Source organism: Schistocerca nitens, chromosome 1 (genome assembly GCF_023898315.1).
Source record: "Schistocerca nitens isolate TAMUIC-IGC-003100 chromosome 1, iqSchNite1.1, whole genome shotgun sequence".
NCBI classification, from domain to species: Eukaryota; Metazoa; Arthropoda; class Insecta; order Orthoptera; family Acrididae; genus Schistocerca; species Schistocerca nitens.
The window spans coordinates 1,300,931,002-1,300,957,301 of NC_064614.1; the positions used below are offsets into that span (position 1 = coordinate 1,300,931,002).

The 26,300-nt window shown below is 45.9% G+C and overlaps 1 protein-coding gene across 3 annotated transcripts in view; it reads left to right on the forward strand.

Moving 5' to 3' along the window:
- The window catches only part of LOC126240013 (calcium-binding protein E63-1), a 584,925-nt gene that overhangs the window by 400,056 nt on the left and 158,569 nt on the right, over window positions 1-26,300 (forward strand). The gene's annotated exons all lie outside the window — the stretch shown is intronic.

The following is a 26,300-nucleotide window of genomic DNA, read 5'->3' on the forward strand; positions in this document are numbered from 1 at the left end:
CGGCGCTACCAACGGAAAATACAAGTTTAACTGTATCACGCAATTTTGACATTACAAGTGCTAGACCGCTGGCGTTTGCAGTAATGAAAAAAAAATAGGCAAGTCGACATGAACTGTTCTGGACAAATCCGATATGTGACGAAACTTATCGACGTACCCATCGCACACCTCTTTTATTGTCCCACTTACATGCAGTTACCATTGTTAGCAAAGTGGTTATCGCTAAGCGTGAGCGTGCATCGTTTTGCTTTTAATTCTTACTCTAAGGGGGATAAGCATGCTGCTAGGTTGTTGATGTACAGAATATCTAGTAATAAATCAAAAAGTACGAGTATATAGCTCTAAAAGCGGCAGTATATTAACAATGTGCAGCTGATATTTTTATAGACCAGTACGTCAATGCTTTTACCGGCAATATATCGATATATCGGATTTCTGATATTTTTAAAAATATCAACAGTGCTAGTTTAAAGCCACATCCGATTAGTCCGATTTGCATAAAATGGTTACGGCAATAATCTGCAGGGCACCTTTCAAAAGGACAGTGTCAGTTTCATTCTCCAGTCGTATTTTTTGTACCACTTAGTAACCTCCCAGTCGGTGAGACATTAAATTCAAAATTACTTCATTTGATATTGTGAGTGCGTGTTTCCGCTAAGAATTTTACTACGCCTTGCCCGGAAAGGTTGACTAAGCCCGCCGGGCATTCCTCGCTGTCCGTAATAACGCCAGTCCTGACAAGGGGTTAGCTGTCTGGCCTACGGTCGAGATCTGCGTCGATAACTAACCACGCGTGCCCCATCCATCACGCGGTTATCTTTAAGGCTGCATGTTATCGCGGCAGTCGAGGTAGAGGCCCGGCAGATTTCGTTATTTGTGTTCACTGAAAAACAACAATGACGTGAGACGTTGTGTTCAGAATTCTCTCTTTCACACGCACACCCACACACATACACACACACACACACACACACACACACACACACACACACACACGCACGCGTGCGCATGCTCGCACACGGACACACAGACAACATGTATAAATCTATTGTTTCACAAACGTTCTAACATGCGGAAAACATAGTATTGACAGATAGTAAGCACATAGTTAATTCGTAAGCCACCGACTCATTTCGTGTAAGATCTTGATGGTCATTGAGAATAGGTGCGAATCACTGTGACTACTACACATAGTTCTGATTTTAAGAGAACCGAACCGAGTGTCTAACTATTGCTGCCACAGCAACCTGCGCAGTTGTAGGATACGGCTCATGACTTTGCGCCCGATGTTCCCGTACAGTTCGTAATGTACGATGCTTTCTCGACGTTGATCATGTACGAAATCACAAATGCAGTCCGAGTGATGCGGAATTCGTGTTCTTATTTAACTGAGGCTCAAATTTTTAGAATGATTGGTACGTACGGGGTTACATTACGACTATAGGGTGCAGTTAAATCACTGTTCTCGGCATCAGGCAAGCTTTCTCAAGGCAATTAAAACAGGCTACAGTATGCATACGCTCCCGAAAGAGGCGATGTCGCGAATGTGAGATTGAATTTTGAGGTGTTAGTGAAATACTAATATTGGCAACTACACGTAATTAACAGCTGTACGCAGATATAAAAAACATAACAAAACCGTTACGAGTCACTGACAGACGAAAACAAAAACTGATCATCTGCTCAGAGAGCGAGACTCTTCAAGGACTTCAAGGACAAGGGCTGAGACATGTTATGCAATTAGGGATAAATTTTTTACTCGCTTCAAGAAACAAGTCCTAACGGAGGCTAAACTTCGGAAACACACATGTGTACAGGACTACAGTTGGAGGAATCTTACCACAAGGTCCGAGGCCATTGCGCTCCATGCAGGCATAAGTGGAGGCGACATCCGGGACCTCCAGGAATACAAACCCACGTGCCTCGCACTCTTGGCTGTACAGGTGCAGCCAATCTCGGGCGTGACGTCTTCAGCAGCCGACTGCTTCAAACATTGGCGAAGCTACCATCTCCGACAGACTCGCCCACGAGTGTTCGTCAGCAAGGTTCCGACCCAACGCAACTCATTCGCTAAGTGGTCTCCTACACTTGTTCTTCCTTTTCCTTTAGTTTACTCCGACTGCTTTGTCCGTGGTGCAGTATCTATCCAAAGCGGATTTACCGTTGGAAGCTCATGGCTTTCTTTGGGTCTTTTCACTGACGCTTCGTTCTTATGGCAAATAAATTCCTCCAGAAACACATTGCGGTCATAATTTCATGTTTGGTTGTCACGTGCTTTTGGAAAAGGTGAAGGTCCTTGCAACAGGTAACTTCTGTATTTGCTATTTGTCCTTTCTTACTATCTTACGCTTGACCCTTATAGGGAGCTCAGACCGGCAGTTTAAAACGTGGCGTCGGTCGCTCGCGCCATCTGATGCCAGTAGGTTCCGAAGCCCGCAGTCAGCAGGTTTATGCCTGATGACGGAGGCGGAGACCGCTGTCAAAAGCTTGAGAGTGTAGACACATCGACAGAAGTTTTGCATGAGCCCTTTATTCCGATATTCGTGGCACAATAAACCAAATTTGGCTCTGAGGCATGCATATAAATTCATCTATAATGCGTGCACATTTGTGTAACCACAAAATCGATTGATCCAATTTTAGAGGGGAAAGAGAAACAGACATGGGAGCCTTATTTAGTCTTTTGGGCAACAAAAGAGATGAAAACTGAAGTCAACTGGCGACCGAGACTTCCGCAAAAATACAATCAATTTGGACGCAACATGTTCCTTAGAATCTATTTTGTTCCTAATACCTAGACCTTTTCTCTCCTAGTTGTGGAGTTGCCAGTGATAAACAAGGAGAAAGGTTCCATCCGGATATTTCTGTAACGGAACAGAGAATCGAATCGAGCAATGCTTGTAGATTACTGGGGTGTTTATACAGTACTTCTCCAGAACGCACTCACAAGAGGCAACCGAGAAGAGATACAGCTATAAAGCCACCACATGATTCTCTTCAGACACAACAAACTGCCAAGTATTCTTCAATTAATTTAGAACTCTTAGAATGTATCTGTCAGTGAAAAAAAGTCAAATGGACTTTCACTGTTGCTGGCATATGTAATTAAAATGTGTCGTCTTCTCTTGATCCGTTAAAATAAAATACATCCACCTACTATTAATCGCATAAACTAAAGCTAATAATACTTTTTATTTGTCATATTCGTTTTTATCAACACAAAATTAGTGGGTTTTGACTCATGAATTGAAGGAAACTTGAAAAAAGTTTGGCATTGTAATCGGTGCAACAGAAGTTAAAGAGCTGTTGTGGCTTGGCGATGTGGAAAGTATGAATGACGACAAGTGACCAAAAAGAATTTCGTAATGGACTGAAGTGAGGAGGAAGAGAGGACGCGCACCAAGAACCAGGAAGGAAGATGTCTGTGAGCCAATGGTGACTGGAGGTTTCCAGGGCGAAGGACAGGGAGAAGTGCAAGAAGGGAAACGGGAAGCGCCGCCACCATAGGTAACACATGCGATGTGCATGTATGAAAGACAACATATTACAGTATTGTAACTAATACTTTCTCTATTTATTAATTACAACGAATTTTATTCTGTAATTCATCGACGTGTTACAAATTGTTTTTGCTATTGTCTTCGCTGTTGTTGAGCTTTCATTAGCTCTATGTTTTCAGGCTGGTGCGTTAGAGATGTGTCCATATGCACAACTCGGGTTAAACACATGGATACGAAACGCAGTTGTCTAGCAAAAAAATGGTTCAAATGGCTCTAAGTATTATTGGACTTACGATCCCCTAGACTTAGAACTACTTAAACCTAACTAACCTAAGGACATCAGACACATCCGTGCCCGAGGCAGGATTCGAACCTGCGACCGTAGCAGCAGCGCGTTTCCGGAATGAAGCACCTAGAACCGCTCGGCCACAGCGGCCGGCACAGTTGCCTATCAGTAACTGGCAACAACATGCAGTACATATGTCTACTTGGATTGTCACCATTGTCAGCAGACCAATGGTAAATTAGAAATTTGATAGTTTTCGTTAATAACTTCCGGTTCAGACCGTCTCTAGATCAGGGCTCCCTGCCTGAAACTCACAAATTTGCGCTTCTCCGTCGTCCTGGAAGCGTGCTGCCCCGGGAACACACTGTATGCCAGAGAATGGTTTAGGTGTAGACGGTTTATTGTTTTCAGAATTAGTCCCTCCATCTGAGATTAGGGCAAGTTGAAAAAGGGAGAGTAATAGTGAGAGAGATTTACGTGCGTAAATTTCTCTCCTTCCTATCTCCTCTGTGTTACCGCAGATGACGTATCACTGATCTCATTTGTCCTAAGATTGCAATACACGCGAGATGGCTATTTGCTTCCACTGCACTGAGCGAAATGCATAAGTTCTAACTAATGTTCACCAATCTGCAGTCTTCTACAGCTATTCCCCGCGCAGAAAACTGCACATAGGTCGTGCATCAGTTATCCTGAGGCTGTAATAAACACTAAGCGAGGAACTGATATTGTATAAACAATTAGATCTTAAATTAATTTGTTTATACGGGATGCTACTCGCTTTTTTTAGTAGCAGAAGACGAGAAACTTCGCCATTTTAATCCACTTTATGAATCACAAATAACCTCCATTCTTCACACTTCCATAGAAAATAAAGAAATTAATGAACAGCGTATTTGCGTAGTTACAATCAAATAGTTATTAATTACATGTCCACGTAACCGTAGATTGCTAATTAAGTCCTTAACCGATACCGATCATGGCAGACAACATGTCCGTCCTCTGAGACTGCCGAACTAGTTTTGATCTTATAGCCGAACCACTTCGCCTGCCAACCACGTTAGGCGCGATCCGAAGATTTCCCAACTGCTTCGTCTGCCTTTTCTTTTAGCAACTGTTTACTATTCTGATAACAATTAACACTTTTGAAATAAAAGAATGACAGCCTGCTATCGGCAGATGCTTTTACATGAAGTGCAACTAAATTCTCTGTTTAGTTTTTCTAATAGTAATAACAGAAGATTATCGTTTTGGCACGCAACTTCCGAACGCAGCAGCCAATCACGGAGGAGGGCCATAATTTAGGCGGTGTTTATCGCGAAATCCGTGCCGAACAAACCATCTGCCATTTGTACCTTACACCACTTTGTGTCATCTTGCCACAGCTGCTTCTTGTAGCTCAATAGGATGGCTGTAAAACCAGAAACATTGCAAGGTGTGCTCTGAACTGTAACTCCCCGTGTGACCAACTAGAATTCCACCACAGAATGTTCTTTTCCAAGTGCAAAGCTGTTACACATACATTGACCAGTTGGAACACGACGAACACCGACCTACTGTCGATATAACCCGTCCAGGCGATAGCATCGTCACCTGGCGAGGAATGGCTGCTAGTCAGACACACGTACGGTGCGTGTAGTATCAATGACTGTGCTGTCTACGTGTAGAATGGGAAAGACGCGCCATATGTCTGAGTATGACCGAGGGCAGATTGTGATGGCCCGGAGGCTTAGCACAAGCACTTCGGAAACTGCACGACTTGCCAGCTGTTCGAAGCGTGCTGTGGTGAGTGGCAAAACGGAGGTGAAACCGTGAAACCGCGTTCAGACGTCGTGGGGTTGGGCGGATACCCCTCTTTACAGATGTCGGACGTCGTAGGCTGGGCAGGCTAGTAAAACAGTACAGGTGACGAACTGTGGCGGAATTATCGTCAGACTTTAATGCTGAGCAGAGGACAAGTGCGTCACAACGCACAGTGCACCGAACACTGGTAACGGTGAGCCCCCCGCAGCTGACGACCCGTGCATGTGCCAGTGTTAACACCACAGCATCGACAACTACGGCTGAAATGGGCAAGTGTCCATCTGCATTGGACGTTGGCGCAGTGACAGAGCGTTGCATGGTGTGACTAATCCCGATACCTTCTTCATGATGCCGATGGTAGGGCGCGGATACTTCGTTTCCCAGGGGAACAGCTCCTCGAAACCTGTACAGCGGGACAGAGGCAAGCTGGCTGCCGCCCCATTATGCCCTGCAGAACATTCGGATGGACATAGATGGGTCCAGTGGAGCTCGTGCAAGGCACCATGACGGCCAAGAAATATCCAACACTCGTTGCAGACCACGTACACCCCTTCGTGACGATCATTGCCAGTGGTATTTTTCAACAAGATTTTCAGCAAGGCCGTGTTACAAGGCCAGGAGCGTGATGGAGTGGTTCGAGGAACACAGTGGCGAGTTCAAATTTATGTGCCGGTCCCCTCAACCCGATAGATCTAGAAAGTGATTGAACACGGCGTCAGAGCTCATCGCCCCCCTCCTCGGCATTTACGGGAGTTAGGTGAGTTGTGTGTGCAGATATAGTGCGACTCTCTCGAGCGACCCACCACGACCTCATTGCTTGCATACCACGACGCCTCGCCGCTGTTGTCCGTGCCGAAGGTGGACGTACCGGCTATTATGTAGGAGGTCATAATCATCTGGCTGATCGACGTATGTCAGCGGCTGTACTGTGCCTTTTTCGCGTAAAGGCAAATGAGTGCATCTTAGGACGCATTCGTATTGTCTCAGTGTCAGTTCAAATTCAGGCGCAGGTTTTGGGCTGAGTGGACATTGACTGGGGCTTGTGTGAGTGTGGACTTACAGAGAATACCCTTCTTTGCTAAACAGCCAATCGCAACGTACGAGCACGTAAGAAAATCAGAACGTTGATGTTTAATAACACAAAAAGTAAATTCAGATCACTTCTGATACCAGAAGTAAAAAATGGTTCAAATGGCTCTGAGCACTATGGGACTTAACTTCTCAGGCCATCAGTCCCCTACACTTAGAACTACTTAAATCTAACTAACCTAGGGCTTAACAACTGGCCGGTTTTGAGCGCGAGTACTCGCGTCTGCTCAGGCACGTGCTCGCGAGCAGGAGCAAGGTCGTGGAGCGGGGAGGGAGGGGAACTGCGCGCGCACGTTTGAATAGGGCCGCGGCGTGCCTATTAAAGTCGCCGGTGTGTAACCCCAACCATGCTTTCGCAGTTCAACCCCCATTAGGAGGAATTGTATCTGTTTACAGAAAAAGATGGTGTTGCAAAATGTTTAGTATGTCACAAAACGCTGAATTCTTTTAGGAAATTTAGTTTGCAGCCTCCTTATATGTCGCACCACGCGAAAGACTACGGAAGTGGAAAATGTGATGGACCAGGTCGTGCACAGGAAGTTATTAAACTTAAAAGGAAGCTATCCGAAGAAGATCTGGACGACGAAGAAAAATCAACTGAGGCAGCTCTCGGAGTGAGTTACAAAATTTCTTTGCTTTTAGCAAAATCCCTGCGGCCCTTCACTGATGGCGATTTAATATAAGAATGTTTGGTAGTTGCAGCGGAACATTTCTGTCCATCTCAAGTTGAACAGTTTGGATTGTGCCATTATCTAACATGACCATTATGCGTCGCATACAGGACATGGCAGACGACGTCCAGAGCCAGCTTGCAAATATCTATAATGATTTTATGGCGTATTCTCTAGCTCTGGACGAAAGTGTTGATATCACTGGAACAGCGCAGCTTTGCCACATTTATTACAGGTGTTAATAGAGATCTTCGGATGAGGGAGGAGCTCCTCGATGTAGTAGCCATGAAGAACACTACAACCGGAGGTGATATTTTAAGTAGTGTTGAAGAAAGTAGAAGGATTGTCGTGGAATTCTTTAGTTTCACTGTCTACAGACGGTGCACCAGCGATGACAGGGAAAAAAATCAGGTTTCATTGCGCTGTTGAAGGAGAAAATGCAAAAACTGACCGTGCCGAATGAAATAAGGGGCTTTCACTGTGTGATCCACCAGGAAAACCTATGTGCAAAGAGTATCACTCTAAAAAATGTGATGAGTGTTGTTCGTAGAACCAATCATATAAGGAAGCATGGGCTACAACACAGGCAATTTAAAAGCTTTCTTGAGGATGTAGAAAGCCAGTATGGTAGCCTGCCTTATTATAGCGAGGTCCGCTGGCTTAGTCGTGGCGAATTATTAAATCGATTTTTTTGCTTATTAGATGAGATAAATATGTTCATGGAAATAAATAACATGTGTGTTCCTGAATTGAAGGAGGCTTCATGGAAATGTGATCTCGCGTTCTTAGCAGATTTAACTAGCCATCTGAATGCTTTGAACATTTCACTACAAGGTAAAGATCTGCTAATTACTCATTTCATAGATCGAATACGAGCTTTTAAAATGAAATTTACACTTTGGGTGAGTCAGCTGGAAACAGGAAATGTAGCTCATTTTCCTAAATTATCATCCATGCAAGATGTTCACAAAGACTGTGAACGTTATTCACATAGTTTAGTTGTCCTTAAAGAAGAATTTGATCAACGCTTTCAAGATCTGATAGCACTAGACAGTGATTTTGATCTGTTTTCCTCTCTATATTCAGCGAATATTGAAGAGATTCGTCCTGAGCTGCAACTAGAAATTATTGACCTGCAGTGTGGCAGAGAATACAGAGACAAATTTCAGAACAAGAAAACCATTTTGGAATTCTACAGACACTTCCCTCAGGATAGATTTCCTCGTTTGCACAAACTGGCGGCTACAATAATATCAATGTTCGGTTCCACGTATGTTTGTGAACAACTGTTCTCTGCAATGAAATGTAACAAGACGCGCCTGAAAAACGCATTGTCTGATCGAAATTTAAACTACACGCTGCGCCTACAATGCACAAGAACAATTATTCCGAACATAGACGCAATTGCAAACGGCAAAAAGTACAAGATAACCGAGAATCCCACACTTCCGTCACACCTTTTATTGTGTAACAGTTCACAAATTAATACGAATGTAGAGGCATACACTAAGCTAATAAAATTATGTGGCAAGTGTATATTCTCCTTTATTTGTTTCATTTGTCACAGTAATAATTAATGAGTGATATCCCTGCAGGTGGCCGCGGATTTACATTAACTGGCCGCGGATTTACATTAACTGGCCGCAGCTGTTGTGTGCCCCACGTGACTCTCCCCACTCTCCGCTCTGGTCCGGTAGTGGGGGTAGCGTGCTCGCGCTGCTCCGTGCTCGCGCCGTGCTGCTCACAGCTTGCTCCGCGAGCACGCGTGTTGTGAAGCCCTGAACTAACCTAAGGACATCACACACATCCATGCCCGAGGCAGGATTCGAACGTGCGGCCGCAGCGATCGCGCGGTTCCGCTCTGCCATTCGCGCCGGCGATACCAGAAGTAAAACAATATTTTTCCCCAGATAAATATATAATAATTTTTAACTGAAATCGCCGGCAACAACATGGACGAAACTTTCTCTAAAACCGATGCATGTATTATTTAGGTAAAATAATTTTAGTTGGCCCATATCAACTATGCAAGTGGCTTCCGTCCAAAAGTGACAACTTGCTTAAGTCTGTGATTAACTTTGGAGGTGAGGATACTGAATAACAGAGAGAAACGACCAAAATACTGTGATATCTAGAATCCAGTCTTATCAGCCATCACCTTCTGACAGACCAGGCAACACAACTACACAAAACTGACTACTACATGGACCATAAGAAGAGCAGTACAACACAGAGTAACTTATCACAATGTTGTAACTATGGTCACACAATCTATATGATTTCACAAAAAAATACTAGGCTCTCATACACCATGGCCCTGAGGTACAGTTCTTCAGTTCACTCGACGACATTCTTCACTGCCTCCCTGTGCTGTTGTAAAACCACACCAATGCAAGGCGGCTTCATCTGTCTCGCCATACACCATTGGAGTGCAAAGTAATCGGGCACGTACTGTCACTGCTGACCACTCACTGATGTGGCTCACAAACGCAGACGCCAGTTAGTACTCTGGACTGTCATGCTGTGAGCAACTCCACAGCCGCTCTTCCTCGCTGCCTGTGAGCTGCCGTCTTCTCCTGAACACTGACGAGAAGACAGCGTCCCGTCCGCTGCCCAGCTCAGCAACGTCCGCGTGCAGCTTGTCACGGCCCTCGTTGCTCGCTGCAGGCTGCTGCTGCTGCATCACGCTGCTCGCTTCCACTGCCCTCTGCTCTCGTGCCAGCTGTGTTCGGTCGCCGCCAAGAAACACGCGCTCCCCCCGTTTTACTCCGAACTGCGGCCCGCGGCGGCTACTCGGGCCAGCCACGCCGAACCAAAGTCCGGCGAATGCACCAACAAGGATCCGGCGCTGCCCCGTAGCGTGCCAGCTGGTGCACACAGCGGCCTCCAGCGGTGACTCATGTTGTTGTCAGCTTTCTCCTCTGTTTTACTAGTTTGGCTTCTCCTTCGCCGCGCTGCCATAGCTCAGCTCATTGTGCCGTTAGGTCTGTAATTAGCCGACACGCGCACCCTCTGGTGTGATTTCGGCGCCGGCCGAAGTGGCCGAGGGGTTCTAGGCGCTACCGTCTGGAGCCGCGCGACCGCTACGGTTGCGGATTCAAATCCTGCCTCGGGCATGGATGTGTGTGATGTCCTTAGGTTAGTTAGGTTTAAGTAGTTCTAAGTTCTAGGGCACTGATGACCTCAGCAGTTGAGTCCCATAGTGCTCACAAGGGAACCTCCCCATCGCACCCCCCTCAGATTTAGTTATAAGTTCGCACAGTGGACAGGCCTTGAAAAACTGAACACAGATCAATTGAGAAAACAGGAAGAAGTTGTGTGGAACTATGGAAAAAATAAGTACAATACACAAACTGAGTAGTCCATGTTCAAGATAAGCAACATCAAGCATAGTGTTAGTGCAGGAGCGCCGTGGTCTCGTGGTTAGCGTGAACAACTGCGGAACGAGAGGTCCTTGGTTCAAGTCTACCCTCAGGTGAAAATTTTACTTTATTTGTTTTCGCAAAGTTATGATCTGTCAGTTCGTTCATTGACGTCTCTGTTCACTGTAATAAGTTTACTGTCTGTGTTTTGCGACCGCACCGCAAAACCGTGCGATTAGTAGACGAAAGTAGGTTCCTCTCCAATGGGAACCGAAAACATTTGATCGCAAGGTCATAGATCAACCGATTCCTCCACAGGAAAACACGTCTGATATATTCTATACGACACTGGTGACGGAATGTGCGTCACATGACAGGAATATGTTGCAGACCCACCTAACTTGTACACTTGACGAATGGGTAAAAAGATTCTTCTACCTTGCCCGATTTAGGTTTTCTTGTGGATGTGATAATAACTCCCAAAAAAGTGATGAAAACATAAGAGTTTATCACAAACTGCAACAAATGAATGCAACAGTTTCACAGTCACACAGTTTTCCCTGTACTCTGTCAAAACATATGTTTTTAACGTTTTCCAATTTTTTCCGTGTGTCAAATCCTGCATATGTCCAAGCAAATCTGAACATGTCCTGGAATTTTCGAGAGCGAAGTTGATTGTGTGAGTGCCTGAACTTTGATAATTGACACACGTCAATTGCTAGAAAATAAAAAAGTTAAAATTTTTACTCGAGGGAAGACTTGAACCGAGGTCTTCTCGTACCGCAGTTCCTTACGCTAACCACGAGACCACGGCGCTCCTGAGATCACATTGTCTTTGATGTGGCTTATGTTACACATCGACTACTCAATTTGTATATTTTTCTTATTTTTTTCATAGTTCGACAAAACTTCTTCCTGTTTTCTCGATTGATCTGTGTTCAGTTTTTCAAGGCTCACGTGAGCTCAGGAGCGCCGTGGTCCCGCGGTTAGCGTGAGCAGCTGCGGAACGAGAGGTCCTTGGTTCAAACCTATCCTCGGGTGAAAAGTTTAACTTTTTATTTTCAGTTTATGTAACAAACGCTTATATTTTCATCAATTTTTGGGAGTGATTATCACATCCACAAGAAAATCTATCGGGAAAGGTAGAAGAATCTTTTTACCCATTCGCCAAGTGTACAAGTTAGGTGGGTAGACAACATATTCCTGTCATGTGACACACATGTCGTCACCAGTGTCGTATAGAATATATCAGACGTGTTTTCCTGTGGAGGAATCGGTTGACCTATAACCTTTCGAACAAATGTTTTCGGTTCCCATTGGAGAGGCACGTCCTTTCGTCTACTAATCGCACGGTTTTGCGGTACGGTCGCAAAACACAGACACTAAACTTATTACAGTGAACAGAGACGTCAATGAACGAACGGATAGATCATAACTTTGCGAAAATAAAGATACTAAAATTTTCAGTCGAGGGAAGACTTGAACCTAGGACCTCTCATTTCGCAGCTACTCATGTTAACCACGGGACCACGGCGCTCGTAGAGTCCTATAGTCATTGATGTTGCATATCTTCGCATGGACTACTCAGTTTTGTATATTTTACTTATTTTTTTCATAGTTCCACATAACTTCTTCCTGTTTTCTCCATTGATCTGTGTTCAGTTTTTCAAGGCCTATCCACTGTGCCAACTTATAACTAAATCTGAGGGGGGTGCGATGGGGAGGTTCCCTTGTAAGTAAGAACGATATTCGATTTTCGCACGCCATTGGCACCTTTTGATTATATAGCGCACCTGTGTGTTAAATGAAACTGTTTCATTTGTGTGACTGCTATGCGTGAACATGGGGAGTTGCATCGACGAAGATGGTAGAAAGTCAGGGGAAACCCAGTACCATACATAGCATACTTCAGTCGAGTAGAATCAAGCGAACAGCCGACTTTAACATCCACATCTGACAAGATGACCACCATCAATAGCGCCACGTGCCTTTGTGCCATTGGACCTCCCACAGAGGTTTTGAAATTAAGACAGAACACTGGCGAGAGACCGAAAACATTAAGCAATCATCGCCTCTCGACTACGAAATCCTAGTGGCTTCTTCTCTGGCGAGTGCCACCCCAGCAGCGCTCATGGCGCGTTTATGGCTGTAAACTAAGCTTACAGTCCAGGAATCATCACTGTACAGATGTATTGTATGACAAGAAGCACTACTCGAGACATAGCTTCTTAGTTCAGTGTAGTAACCCCCATACTACGGATTCTGTAAAGAATCGACCTACCATGTATGAAATAGCTAAGGTCTTCTGCTTGCTTGTTACCTTACGAATGAGGTAATGTGAGGCTGTACGCCAGAAGAAGTTTAGAAAAGGTTTGAAATTGTTTTTAAAGTTCGTACAACGTGGCTAACTGCTCTATACTCAAATACTGGAAGAATGTAATTTGGGCGCCACGAGTAATGCTGGCTCGAGACATGTACGCAGTTCCTCCCTTTAATACGAGGGTCACCCAGAAAGTAATGCACCGCATTTTTTTCATCGACAATTCTTTATTGAGCATATGAGAATTACGCACACGAAAGAATGGTGTTTCATCTGCACACCCTATTTTACCACGTGATCTCCATCCCGTTCTATGGCCTTCCTCCAGTGCGAAACAAGGGCGTGTATCCTCTATCGGTACGAATCCTTGTTCTGGTGGCGGAGCTCATGCTTCACTTTGTGAATCACCACCTCATCGTCCTCAAATGTCTTCCACGAATGTAATCCTTTGATGGCCCAAACAAGTGGAAGACCTTGGGGGCTAGGTCGGGGCTGTAAGGTGGATGAGGTAACTCGATCCAAAGCCGTTTTGCGATGTGTTCAACAGTCATCAGACTTGTGTGGGGCCGAGCTTTATCGTGCTGCAGCAAAACGTCTTCTGGGTTGCGGTGGCGCCGAAGTCGCCGGAAGCGCGTCTTGACATTTGTTGATGTATTGACTTATGCTTCTGAATTAATGGTACCGCCTCTTGGCATCACATCAATGAGAATCACACATTCACAGTCCCAGAACATGATCATCATGCCCTTACCGGCGGGAGCAAAAAATGGTTCAAATGGCTCTGAGCACTATGGGACTTAACATCTGTGGTCATCAGTCCCCTAGAACTTAGAACTAGTTAAACCTAGCTAACCTAAGGACATCACACACATCCATGCCCGAGGCAGGATTCGAACCTGCGACCGTAGCGGTCGCGCGGTTCCAGACTGAAGCGCTTAGAACCGCTTGGCCACAACGGCCGGCACGGGAGCAGCTGCTTTGAATTTTTTCTTCTATTGGAAATGGGAATGGCGCGATTCATCGACTGTCGTTTTGTTTCGGGCTCAAAATGGTGAACCCAGGTTTCGTCACCTGTCACAATCCGGAACAAGAACGCCGCCCCCTCAACTTCAAAACGTTGCAACAAATCGAAACACATATTTTTTTCTGTACGATTTTTGATCCACCGTTAGACACCGCGTGACCCATCTTCCACATAGTTTTGAATATGCACGAGGGCGGATAATTGCATCCACACTTCCTTTGCTGATTGACAGACGCAGCGCCAACTGCCGAGTCGTAATGCGTCTGTCCGCTCGAGTGACATCAGTTCGCCGCAGCATGTCAGGTGTGACACGTCCTACCGCTGCAAATCGTGGAGCTCCGCCGAACCGCCTTCTCATGGCTCACCCTCCGTGCCCAACGACTAACTGTACTTCTGTCGACAGCAAATGTTCAAATGTGAGTGAAATTCTATGGGACTCAACTGCTAAGGTCATCAGTCCCTAAGCTTACATACTACTTAATCTAAATTATCCTAAGGACAAACACACACACCCATGCCCGAGGGAGGACTCGAACCTCCGCTGGGACCAGCCGCACAGTTCCACGACTGAAGCACCTAAGACCGCTCGGCTAATCCCGCGCGGCGACAGCATATGCTCCATAGACTTTACACAAGCGTTTGAGAATATTTCCCACAGTTCCTTTGTCTGCAGTGAGAAATTCAGTGACGGCACGTTGCTTGCAACGTACATCACCTACAGACGCCAATTTGAAACTGTCCTGCAGCTACGCTATCTGTCGGAAGTGACGGAACAGTAAACATACCGCGTCGCCAGCGGTGGAAACAGGCGAAATCGAGATATCTCTATTCAAAATTATTCCGACGATCGAAAGACAGACCGTTGTGTTTTAATGTCTGATATCACCGGCGAAGTCTTACTTAAAAGGTAACCCTTGTCTCTATTAATAAGATTATCAGATAAACGAATCTGTATGGATTCTTTTAAAACGCAGTCCCAATGGCGAGAGGCAGGGGCAACCATATGTGTCTCGTCATACAGCATTCTATGTCCCTCGGTGAGACAGTGCTCCGCCACTGCATATTTCTCAGGCTGAAGCAACCGTGTGTGCCGCTGGTGCTCAACACATCGGTCCTGAATAGTCTGGATTGTCTGACCAATATAAGACTTCCCACAGTGGCAAGGGATCTTGTACACACCGGGCTTCCTCAAATCCAAGTCATCCTTAACAGAGCCAGGAAGCGCTCTAATCTTGGCTGTCGGACGAAAAATACTTTTGATATGATATCTTTTTAGAATTCTTCCTATCTTCGAGGAAATGCTCCCAGCAAAAGGCAGAAAAGCCACCGATTTGCAGGTATGTTCTGGTGGTTCAGGCGAAGGTCCAAACTGGAAAGCACGACGGATCTGTTTATCTGTATAGCCATTCTGCTCGAACACAACCTTCAGATGGTCCAATTGTTGTGTCGAGCTTTCTCCATCGGAAATGGCGTAAGCTCTTCTTTCTCTGCGTCCTAGCATCAAGTTTACCACGAAAGTGGAAAGTGATGGAAAGCTTCCGTTTCTGGATGTTGGACCGCTGAAATATTGTGTCGAGATGACGTTACGATCCGTCTGTACACCCGAGAAGAATATTATTAATTATTACGCCGGGAAAACCTTCGTAATCACATCAGTCTTTGAATGGTATGTGGAAGGGAAAAGGAGACGAGCAAGTGAAACGTTTTTTTTTTTTTCACTCTGTTGTTACGTGTTTGAAACCGAATCAGGACACTAACATTTTACCTGTCACCCGACGTGTCGTGTGTTTTGTTTAACTGCAAAGCAGGTGAAGATGTTTACTCGAACCGCACATCTCTCCATTTAACTCTGCACAAACGTGAAACAAAACGAGCGTGCTCAGTGTGTGTTGCGCGATCTATTTCCTACCTAAAACTACTTTTACTATTCTGTCACGATCTCTTTCCTTGTCATAAATAGGATGTGGGAAATGTAGTTTGCCTAAACGGCATGTAACACTACACAAGGGAGAGAATGTAGATGATGGGCGATGTGCACGAGCAACAGCGTTAAGAAGGAAGCGAAGGGCAGCCAGAAGTTAGCCGCAGTGGAAGGCCGTCAGTGTATCGGAGACTTCAAGTAATACATCTGTAACGTTTCGCATTCGTAGCATTGTGTTCGGCTGAGAAAAAAAATGCGGTGCATTACTTTCTGGGAAACTCTCGTACTTAACCCTCGGTTACTCGCGCTGAGTACAAATGTACTGCATAGTCGTTCTAAACGTTATTTTCTTATTGTTGGCAAGAGTGGTGGGGCTAAAATTCTCCGAGCGTAGCGTTCTTGTTCTAACCTGCACCTAACAGTAAGTGGCGTGCGCCGTCCTGCACGTATCTTCTCATAGGAAAGTCTTGAGTGTTTGTTCCCTGTCATGTTTGGCGCATACGTGCACTCCACGCGAGTAACGAGGTACCAGCAAATATATTATATGGTAAGTAAAAATTTTAATTTCCTTTATATTTGTAATATGTTTGGATTGCTATTATAGTATTAATCCATCATTATTATTTAGGTATAATGGCTGATCGCACTTCTGATGAAAGGATTTGGATGCAATGGCTAGAGGGAGAACTGCAGACTGATGGTTCTTGCAATTGTCATTCCGATCTGCGCGATGGATGTACAGTACAAGCGAGGATGATGATCGACCAAACGAACAAACTGGAAACAATGTCGTGGAAGAATCGGAAGAAGAAAATGTGGACATGGAAGAGACCTTCAACAAGGCAAGTGAAGAAGATAATGTCGACAAGAAAGAGAAGGCAAGGGAAGAATCTGATTTTTATTTTGGAAAAGATGAAAAAAATGGAATAAATTACCGCCTCGTCCTAATATTAAAACAAAGTCCAGCAATATCGTTCTTCGTGTTCCTGTTCCAAAAGGAGATGCAAAAAAATGCAAAACCTGAAATCGATCGCGTTAACTTGATTATTGATGACAGAATAATAGAGTTGATCGTGAAAAGTAACAATATTTATATAGAAACAATCAGGCACAAATTTTCTGGAGAACGAGATGCAAATTGCAGATCAATGTTAAATGCATGCCCTTCTTGGTATACTTTTTTTTTCACTGGTATGCTAAAGTATTCCAAGTTGAATACTTGCAAAATATGGGACAATGAGAAAGGCAGTTGGTATTGAGTATATTTGACTCTGTCGAGGAATAGATTTCATTTCTTGCATCGCTGCCTCAGATTTGATGACGTAAGCACCAGAAATGAGATAAAAAAGCTCGACAAATTGGCAAGAATACGAGAGCTTATGGATTTGGTGTTAGACAACTTTCAGAAGTACTTTACTCCTGGGGAGTACCTCGCAATTGATGAGCAGCTGGTTGGTTTTCGTAGATGATGTCCATTCAGACGGTTTACACCTAGTAAACCTGCTCGTTATGGCCTCAAGATGTTTGCGTTAGTGCATTGTAGAATAATGTATACTGCGAATATGGAAATTTATTGTGGAAACAGCCGGCGCGGCCTTTTGATGTAAGCAATGCAGGAAAGGAGGTCGTCATGAGAACTGCGAAACCAATTTTAGGCACAGGACGTAATATCACAGCGATAATTGGTTTATTAACTATCCTCTGCTGCAAGAACTGCTTGAGAAAAAGACAATGTTGCCGCAATCAGACACAACAAAAGAGAAGTACCTCAGGAATTTTTACCCAGCAAATCTCGAGAAATAAATACTCCTGTTTTCGGCTTTAGACATGATGCAACACTTGTATCCTACTACGAAACGAAAAAGAAAGCAGTAATTTTACATTCAAGTTCAAATGGCTCTGAGCACTATGGGACTTAACATCTATGGTCATCAGTCCCCTAGAACTTAGAACTACTTAAACCTAACTAACCTAAGGACATCACACAACACCCAGCCATCACGAGGCAGAGAAAATCCCTGACCCCGCCGGGAATCGAACCCGGGAACCCGGGCGTGGGAAGCGAGAACGCTACCGCACGACCACGAGATGCGGGCTTACATTCACGTATGCACAATGATGCAGCGATTGACGAGTCCACCAGTTCAAAAAACAAACTACTCTACAATCGTATAGAAGTTGGAGTTGACGTACTCGATCAACTTTGTTCAAATTATGATACAGCAAGAACTACTAAAAGATGACCAACAGCAATTTTTTACAATATTTTAAATATCGCCGCTATCAATGCTTTAGGCATTTATTCAGCAAACAAAAACTATGTCAAAGTGAAACGAGCTGATTTCCTTGACGAAATTAGTTGGCAAACGGTGAAACCGCAGATTCATGAACACGTGAAACAGTCCTTGATACCGAGACAACTAAAAATTCGAGGACTGATGTTGTTAGGAGAGGACTCAGAAGAAAAAATGGAAATAGCTAAGCTAAAAAAAAGAGGGCAAAGGACATTGCAAAATATGTGCCAGATCAAGAAATAAATCAACATGAAGAGTGTGTGCAAAATGTAATGAATGGGTGTGTGTTGAACATTCAACAACTACCGTTCTTTGTAAGAATTGTACGTGATTTCTTATTGTCCATATCTACTGTGATTACTTTTCGTGTTATGAGCTTCTTCATTAAAGTTGTTTTGAATAGTTTAATTACTTCTTGTGTAATGTAGCATGCTGTGAGTAATAAATGGGTGGAGCGACAAAAACTCATTTTGCGTTTAAAATCTTAGATGATTAATTCCTTCCCTCGTTTCAAAAGTATTAGTAACGATTTTACTCATGCATCGCAAAGGACGAAAAAAATAAACAAAATTATTAAATAGAGAAGAAACGTATTTTATTTTCTTAAAAAAAAAAGTCGTGTAGTAGATTTGTACTCCGCGCGAGTGTCTGTGTCCTCAAAAGCTGCGCGAGTAGCGGAGGGTTATTGTATGGTATTAAAACTTTAACATGACACTGTTTGTATTAATGAGTGTGTTGTGACAGAATTTTTCATTACACTACCGGAAAAAATAGTACCGGTACACCCTTTTAGAGGTTTCCAGTTCACCCAAGATTTATTGATGCAAAGTGCATATGCGGTACATGAAACTAATACTTTTACAGATCAATAGAGGTACAGGCGGTTCTGAGACACCAGTTATCGACCAGTGTTGAAACACCTATCTCGGTACGTGGTGGCAATGCAGACACTGACTCTGGCAACCAATCGATCGTACAAATGACGAATACTATCCTGCTCGACCTGTTTGCGTAGTTCCATCGTTGGTTGAGGAATCGCACGAGTCACTTCTTTCCCCGTCATATCCCACACGTGCTCGACTGAAGACAAGTCCGGAGATCGTGCTGCGGAGGTAGGTTTCTGCACGTCTTGCAGAGCACGTTGAGTCTCTAGTGCAGCGTATGGCCGAGCATTATCCTGCTGGAACAACACATCACCTTCCTGTTGCAGGAGCTGAAAAAGAACGGATCTAAAAATATCCTGCATGTACCGAGCGCTGTAGAATCCCCTCTAGGAACACCGAAGGCGGACGAGAGTTACAGCCTGTTGCACCCCAGGGGTGTAGGTCGGGACTGTAAGGTGGATGGGCTAACACGATCCAACGCTGTTTTCCGACGTGTTCAGCACAAAGCTCGAGTGCAGCCAGCGCGTCTCGGATGAAAACAGTCCACGAGACAGCGCCCACCAGGTCTACGTGGTACCCGCTAACGACCGTCGCCTGCCTCTAGACAGGATTTGCTTTCGTCGATAAAGAACACGGCGCGCCATTCCGTCTTTCAAGTGAGACTCTGAAGACATCAGTGGAGCCGTGAAAGTCGATGGTGGGGCGTGAGGGCCGACGGGCTAGAGGTGTGCGTGTTTGAAGTCTCACTGCTAATAACGGGTTCGCTACAGTTGCCTGCCGACACGTCTGGGCTAACAAGCCCTTTTATGTGTACTGTGGTAGCTGTACTATCCGCCACTGCAGCCCTTACAATACGACCATACTGGCGGGTATGTGTGCTGCGTGGACGTCCAGAACCTCCTCTATGTTTAGGTGACCACAGGTACCAGCACCGTTGCACAGCTAACGCACCACGTCCGACTTGTGTGGCGATTCTGCGAAAGTACCTTCCCGCTACTCGGAAGGCCACAGTTTGACCCCTCTCAGTTTGCTGTAGGAAGCACAAGAGGGTGTCCGTGGCATGGTTGCCTACTCGCCTCACACGTTTGCACCACACTGAGCCTTCTCGCTTGTACCATTGCCCATGGAAGAGTAGACACAGATGGCGCTCTCGTAGGCATGCCTCTGTGTGTCCGTTGGCGGACGACGTTGAAACCACTCTCCGTACTTCTACCTTCCCCAAGGTGGCACAGACCGTCATCGGATCAAAATCGACATCGTCTTTCCAGGTGTGCTATTTTTTTCCGGCAGTGTATATCAAAGACACTGGAAACCAAAAACTTTGAACATAGCTGCTAACATAATACTGAAAACCAAATTTTATTGCCACTGGAGGCCGTTAGATACGCAAACAATCTAATAACAGTCGCGTGAATGTTTTGACGGTGTAGTAATGAACGGAGTAATAAACGGAGATTGAAACGGAAGAAAACTTGACTCTGTGAAAGAAAAAAGAGGGTAGACTCCCAGCAGGTGGCACTTCCACTGTATGAGCGTCGTGCGAGGTCGATAGAGCAGCCTTGACCAGTTCCTCGGAGTTTCCTTCCGTGCAAACGCAGCGGCGGCCGTTGATGGCTATCTCCCACTATAAGCTCGGTGACCCACAAAGATACGAGCACGCCACGCAGGTTCCGTCCACTTCCCTCGCGCACGACCTCTCCTATCCTACCCTCTAACTCTTGTCCGTCCCTTCACTTCTTCCCTGCAGCTTTTGTATTGATCCGTGTCCAGAATTTCCGTCACCGCTTACCGACTCCTAGTTACCCAGCGGGAAATTGCGTCTGTACTTGACACGCCAGCCACCGTTGCCGGGGTTGCTGACGCACGGTACGGCGGTGGTATTCAGGCCGAGAGTATCCGGCTTTAATACTCAGGGTGGAAGGAAGTTTGATGGCCATTGGCAGCAAGGCAAGGGGAAGTGGTGGTGAACAGTTCGTCATCTCGATTCATTCCTGTAATGTCCCGGTATCACTCCCAAAAATGTCCGCAATGTACGACGAACGTAGGACGAGCGACATGTTGATGGGAATGCATCAGTCCCGCAGGGTGAGTGCTGCGCTGCCCTGCCTCTTTTGCTGTCTTGTGTGACATCTAGCTGGGCTGTACAAGCACACCTCACTGTCACTATCCTGACTTGACACTCCATTAGGACGATACTAACGTAAGCAATGTGTGTACCTCCGTTGTTCTCAACGCTCATTGCCAGAGTATGGCAGTAATTTTTACTTCCTCATCATCAACTGTTTGACATACAATTGTGGACAAAGACCGCCTCTGGATTTTTGCAAGCGTCACTGTCTTCAACTTTTCGCAATTACATGGCTCGAGAATGTTTTCCAATGCCCGCTTTCCATATCGTCTCGGTCTTTTCCCATCTGTTGGAACCCACCAGAGAACATCCTTGATCCACTTGCCTTCATTTCTTTACACTCAGTATTACGTCTTGTACTCTACTCTGTGCTCTTTTGTCTTTGTTTGTTTTAATTCTTCTGTCTGTCCCAGAAATTACAAACAAGTTGGTAAATTTCCATCCCACTGCCATAAATCGAAAATGGCTTACACGACGACAATGAAACATCCGTTTCAGAGACATCGGAAATATTCGTCTTTTTTAAGCACATCAGGCCATTTATTGTTTTGCATTTTCCTGTACCCTGCATTGAATAGTCAAGTCCAACATTTCTAAATACAAAAGCTCGTGAACTGGTTCTGTAGCTTCATCGTTAGTCATACTTTTGTGTTGCTGCTACCTTAACGTAGTTATATTATAGCCGATTTTGGTTCCTACCTTCAAACTGACTTTCCATCCCTTGTCGAAATGCAGCTGTCAATAGCAAACAGTACGATGTCACGAGCGTGGCGACACCATAACATAGTCTGCCATAGAAACTTACATCTCACGGTTTGAAGATAATATTTATCTGCTATATACACATCTGTTGAAAATGGTGTTATGGCTCTGAGCACTATGGGACTTAACATCTGAGGTCATCAGTCCCCTGGAACTTAGAACTACTTAAACCTAACTAACCTAAGGAGAGCACACACATCCATGCCCGAGGCAGGATTCGAACCTGCGACCGTAGCGGTCGCGCGGTTCCAGACTGAAGCGCCGAGAATCGCTCGGCCACACCGGCAGGCTCACTGGTTTCTGCCAGCTACCTGGGCCTGGCCCGAAGAGGAGCTGCGAAGCTCTGCTCCAACTGTGGCGTGACGCAAAGCGAGTTGTTGTGCGTCCTTATTGCGACACAGCAAAACTGTCGCGTCCTCATGCCACAGCATGGGCAGAAACGGCCAGAAGAAGAAGGCAGACACTGAGAAGAAGCTTTCGACTCAGCAACACACTCGGAAAGCGGAACGGAAGCGCAACGATCCTGACGCGCCTGTGCAGTAGAGGGTCGTGGGCAGAGGTGCGTGATTTATAGACGACTGCTGCAGAGAAGAGTTGGCGTGGAGCCTCTTCACTCAGACAGGCAGCGAGCGTGACCGACCTCCGCCGCCAACATAGGTGATCCACCTACCGTGGAGAAGACGAGCGCGCCAGAACAGCGCGAGAAGCCGTCCGAAGCTCTGCTCAGGGGGCTGCCTTGGATCTGCGACGAGAAGGCGGTCCAAGAGGGGCTGTTACGCGCCCTATTCCGCGGTGCAACGAATAAGAAGCGACTGCCGCTGTACGTCGTCGTAGTGGAAAGTGCGACAGATGGCAGCGACATTTTCGGGCTAAGGAAGCTCTTGGACTTTCCTGTGAGCGCCGAAGCTCTAACCCCTCGGCACGAACCCTGACCAAAGCCTTCTAGATACAAGGCCTACGCACGGCGGCCATATTGGCACGTGACGTCACAAACTGTTGGCCATCTTATCTTCTGTCGGCAGCCCTGTTGCCGTGTATGTTGTGTTGGAAGTGTGTGACACGTGGAAGTGATATATATTTCATACAGTATTCGCCTACAGTTCTTCGAAGTATGGGATACAAGTGCTGCGTTCCCTTTTGCCAGGGAAATTATAAATCCCAAAAACGCATGAAAGTGCACATGTTTCGATTTCCCAAATGTGTGAAGTTGAGAAATCGCTGGATTGCAGCTATTCCCAGAGACGAATTTATGTCTACGCATCATTCAAGCGTAAGTAAATGACAAAAAATTTGTAACGTGTTATTTGTTTCCATTGCACCACATTTGCCAATTGTTTTTAAAAGCAGTTATGTATCATGTAGCAGCATCATGTGTTTCTTAATTCTGGACCATTGCTGGGAGGTTAATACGAAGCTGGCTGTGAAATGTCTCTCATATTTCCAACTGTTGTCACGTAGAATAGTTATATTAATTAGTGTGGCTCGAAAATGTTTACTATTGCTTATTATTCCTACCAGATTATTCAGTTTCCAGTACTGTAACATGGAAGAGCTACAGACTAACTTTGTTCAGTTTTACATATACAGCTATTCGGAAATAATTTCAATTTGAGTAAACTACCTTAGAAAATTGCCTTAATGAATTCTGTGTTCGACAGATTAAGCGGTATAGAAAGCAGAATTTCGAGGTAAGTGCATTATGGTTAAATTAACAGCACTCTGTGACACGAATTTCAATCAAGGAACCGAGCGAGGTGGCGCAGTGGTTAGCACACTGGACTCGCATTCGGGAGAAGGACGGTTCAATCCCGTCTCCAGCCATCCTGATTTAGGTTTTCCGTGATTTCCCTAAATCGTTTCAGGCAAATGCCGGGATGGTTCCTTTGAAAGGGCACGGCCGATTTCCTCCCCCATCCTTCCGTAACCCGAACTTGCGCTCCGTCTCTAATGACCTCGTTGTCGACGGTACGGAGAGGAAAATTTACGAAAATAACCAGGGAAACAAATTCTTAAATTCTGTAGGAGCTCCAGCTGCTTTATTTAAAGCCGAAACCGTCTGCTTGTTGTTGCGTATTGCCGATTTTTTACAGCAAGAAAGCGTAGCTCCTGAGGTAAAAGAATTTAAAATTACAGTTTGTATTCGAGCGTAGAAACGCGTATTTAAGGCAAATCGACAAAATAATTTTACATCTTGAAATAACATAGGGCAGTTTTGTTTAGTCACTTTACGCAATGGTATAAATTTCCATACTTTTATTTCAAGGCCATGTAGAAGAGGAAATCACGAGAATCCCTATGCGGTCTCAGTTCGTATAGGTGCTGAGTGCTTAACACGAGCTTTCCGATACAGACCCGGCCATCAGTATGTGACGTCACAAGTGTGCGCGCAGGCCTGTAGTCTAGGTGGTGTTGCCCTGAGCCCCAGCACTGTAGGTGCCAAACCGAGGGGCACGATATGGCTAAATAGTGCCGCAACTCGCTGCGTCAAGTGCGCCGGCGCGCGCGACACACGCGCCTGCACCAGACGGCGAGACGAGCCGCCAACTTGTGCTCGCTGAGTGGCCACTGGCGTGGCCGCCCGCCCTTTGCCGGCGACGGCTGCGCTAGAGACGAGGCACAAACCGAGGAGAAACGACGACGCCACCGTAAGCGCCGCCGAACAAAGACGGAACCGAGAGGCGGTAAGACAGCTCGCACTGCCCACAGGCGGCCGGAACACCGCGCCAGGGAGAGTGGCGCGGGGGAGCGGTCGCCGGCGACGGCACGGCAGGCGCCGCAAGTGCGGGAGGCGCGCGCCGTGCTGGCGGCTGGCTGCGGCGGAGGGGGCGGCTGCGGACTTAAGGGGGGGGGGGGACGTCAAACGGGCCGACTTGGAGCGGGAGAGGCATCACAGGGCATTTTAATTTCCACTGTCTACACTTTTACAAATAAATTCATAAAACTTTGTCAGCATGACCAGGAAGGATTCAGGATTCACACTCATAGCAGTGGAAGTTCGAAAACATAACGAAATAAATTTTTTTACGTGTCAAATTTCATCATCTTTTTCACTCGCTAATGGTTGCATTTGTTGCTATAGGTACTCTTTTCTTCATAACTAAGAGAGATTCTTCGATGAATTTTGCACAGCATACATACCACACTTACACGTGTATGAAACTCTAGGATTTATTTAATTTATGAAAAAACGAATGAGCTGTTATATTTTAAACTTCATGTTTAGAAAAAACACAAATTTTATAGTTAATTACCTTAATTTTTACCACAGTTTTTAATAGATTTTGAAAATCCTAGAGTTTGATACACCTTTTAGTATGGTTTGTATGCTTCAAAGAATCTCTCTTACTTATGAAGAAAAGTGTACCTATAAAAAAATTTATTTCGTTATGTTTTCGAACTTCCGCTGCAATCAGTGTGAATTCCGAATCCTTCCTGGTCATGCTGACAAAGTTCTTTGAATTTATTTGTAAAAGTATAGACAGTGCAAATTAAAATGTCCTGTGGTGCCTCTCCTGCTCCAAGTCGGGTCGGTCCGCTTGACGTCCTACGCCCCCCCCCCCCCCCCCCCGCCTTAAAAGCCGCCACGGCCGCAGATAGGGCAGCTCTTAAGGCCACCCTGTCTGCAGAGACGGAGGAGGCACGCAGCCAGCTGTGGCAATTGCGCTCGAAGCTGGCGGGCGACATCTGTGCGGACGCCACAGGTGAAGGGACGACCTCTGCCGCCGCTCCCCTCGCGGAGCAGCCGGCGAAAAAACACAGCGCGACGAACACACCGAAGAAGAACACGGGTACCGAGGTGAGGACACCGAAACCCGTCGGTTCCGAGCAGCTGTGCTCCGACGAGTGAGCTGCCACAGCGATCAGGACACTCCAGGCCATCGGCTGCGCAAGGGAGACCAGGTCGCGGCGCTCACTCAGCCTGGCAGCGCAGCCAGCGGGGGAGCAGCGGTGCCCACTACGCGTCCGTACGTCTCAGAGCGGTCGCCTACGACGCTCGCCCGCCACACCTGGGTCTTCCCCCGCGCCAAGCCGCCACTCACGCGGCCGGCAGCGGCCTCTCGCAGCTCAAACGGCACCACACCGTGCTCCCGCACCGTGACGGACTGGTCTTCTATGTCGAACAGACGGCTTGACGTGGTATGCGCTTGCATGATACCCGCTATTAACTTAACCCATCCTACCGCAGTCAGCAAGATTCCGCTACTGCTCTTACTACCATACCCAACTATCGAAGAGGTGTTTTTCTCTTGGCACTT